At 38.5% G+C, this 2,743-nt stretch overlaps 1 pseudogene; it reads left to right on the forward strand.

Moving 5' to 3' along the window:
- Positions 1-848: 848 nt before the first annotated feature.
- Positions 849-2,481, forward strand: LOC122748772 (annotated as a pseudogene).
- Positions 2,482-2,743: the final 262 nt, after the last annotated feature.

The raw sequence follows: 2,743 nt of genomic DNA on the forward strand, positions 1-2,743 counted from the left end.
TGGGGAATTCACTTAACTCCAATTGCTTCAAATATCCAGAGTCATCTCCAAGTCCTCCTGATGATATATATCTTGCCAGTGGACCCAGATGGCTCTGGAGGAGGAAGGCTGGTAACTTTGCACATCCCTTACTCACTTAAATCCAGTTCATTGCAAGTCTCGAGATCTTCTATGGTCCTCTTTGAGAAATAAGAACAACCATCAACAACAACCCTACACCAGGCATTGCCAGTACCCCCACTAGAACTCTGATTTTATTAACCGTGAACCTCTCAGCTTTTAGGTTAGGATATCTTTTGAAGCTCAAAGTCATACCCTTATTCTGTTTTCCATGTCACTGAAATGTCCAGATAAGAGGTAATAACTACAGTCTTTCATTCATCTCATTCAATTGTTTATTATAGTTAAATATCTAGATGTTAGGAAAATCCTGAAAATTGATTTAAAATATTTAGAAATATTCATTTCAGTATTTATTTTCCTTAAGACCCAGACATAGAACAACATCTAAAGTGAACTAAACTATTTGAGGTTAGCATAAATAAGTTATAGTTGGGTAAGTGTTAGCTTGGAAATTGATTTTATCATCTAGGCAAGGAACTAAAATTTTCCTAGTTTCATCTTGGATTTAGGTAAGATTAACACCCAATTTTCAAGAAGAAGAAAGAAAGATGGTTAAGCTTTTATGAAAGGAAGGCTGATATATCTAAGCATATATTTAATAAGTCATAGTATTTCCAAATCGATTTTATAAGTATAAATTTCTTTCATATCCCAGATTCATTTCCCACAGAAATCAATCCCTACAAAAAGCAAAAGAACAGTATACATAAAAGTGCTCCTTAAGAATGAATATGAGACCATTTTCCTGGTCGGTTCTGAGGGGTGTGGGACGTGCATGTCAGACCGTCCAGCTAGGCCAAAGATGCACGGTCGCCAGGAGTTGGGTGTGTCACAAGACATACGTGATGTCCAGGCCCTGGGAGAAATCGTGGTTGGACCAGAGCTGAAGCTGACCGGTGAGTATGGGCTCCACAACAAGCTGATCCGCAAGGCCGAGTGGGAGCTGATGATACTGGACGAGAAGGACCCGAGGCGCTTGTTCCAAGGCAGTGCACTGCTCCGGAGGCTGGTGCACATCATCGTCCTGCACGAGGGTGAGATGAAGAAGGATTATATCCTGTGCCTGAAGATCAAGGACTTCCTGGAGTGGCGCCTGTAGATGTGGGTCTTCAAGCTGGGCCTGGCCAAGCCCATCCACCATATGCTGAGGCTGATCTGCCAGAGGCATATCAGGGTCCGAAAGCAGGTGATGAACATCCCTTCCTTCATAGTGCGACTGGATTCCCAGAAGCACATATATGTATGTGTGTATATATGTATGTGTATATCTTTATATATTTAAAGCATTTTCTTTTAGAAACAGAATGAGAAAGTGTACTAAACAGAGAGACAGACAGAGAGAGATGGGAAGAGAGAGAAAAAGAGAATATAACAATATAACCATTTTAGTCCTTGGCCTATGGGGAACCAGGAAAAACTTCATTAAGAAGTTAATGTTTATACAATGATCCAAGAAAATTCCAAAGGACTCATGATGGAAAATGGCATCCACATTCAGAGAAAGAACTATGGAGTCTGAATGAAGATTGAAGCATACTATTTTTACTTTTTTCGTTGTTTTCTGTGATTTTCTTTATCACAGTTTCCCCCTTATGTTATGGCTTTTCTTTCACAACATTAATGTAAAAAATGTTAACGATTGAAGTGATGGTTAAGGAACGCAGGGATCCTAAGGGATGGAGGGGAGAAAGGAGTACATTGTACATTCCATGTGTGGGACCAGCCAGACATGGATTCATGTGTGTTCAAAACATCATATAGGCCAGTATGACTGAATAGCATTGTTCAAGGAGCAGAATAAAGTAAAACAAGATTAGAAAGGTAGTAAGGGTCCAAATTGGGGAAAAAATAAATGCCCAATGGAGGATAACATTTGCTTCTAGAGGTAATAGGGAGTCTCTAGAACTTTTTGATCAGTCCTGAAATTACATAAGAGATTACCTAGTTCAACCTAAATTTAATTACCATATTCTCTACAACGTCTCTAACTCAAGGTCACCTATCATCCATATGAAGATTCTCTATTTATAAGGAACCTACTATAACCTGAAGCAACCTATTCTATTTCTAAATCCTTCTAATTGTTGAGAAATATTTCCTGACATTAAGCTTAACCGTCTATCTGCAATTTTCACCCCTTGGTCTTTGTTCTGCCTTCTGGACAAAGTGGAAAAATATAATTCATTTTTCCCCATGATGGCCTTCAAATACTTGAACATCACAATTATTCCCTATCATTTTTCCTAACCTTCCCAGTATAATTGTCTCTTCCCCATACTAAACATGCATAATTCCTTTAACCAGTTCTCAGATGATATAATTCCCAGGCCTTTCAGCACTTTGGCTTCCATCGTCTGAATGCTTTCCTTATTAATGTCTGTCCTGAAGTGTGTCAGTAGATCTCAATACAGAACTTCACATGTATTCCCACCAAGCAGAGTACAATGTGTTTTTAACCTCTCTTGTTCTGAGCATTCTGTCTCATAATGTAGCCTGTTTAACTTTGTGCTTTCAAGTCCACACATCACCTTGTTATCTCTTAAACATGCCTAGTAATTTTACTGGTTCAATTATTTTAATATGCATAATATATACATATAACACATATACACATGCACAT

The sequence above is a fragment of the Dromiciops gliroides genome, chromosome 1 (assembly GCF_019393635.1).
Source record: "Dromiciops gliroides isolate mDroGli1 chromosome 1, mDroGli1.pri, whole genome shotgun sequence".
In the NCBI taxonomy this organism is placed as follows: Eukaryota; Metazoa; Chordata; class Mammalia; order Microbiotheria; family Microbiotheriidae; genus Dromiciops; species Dromiciops gliroides.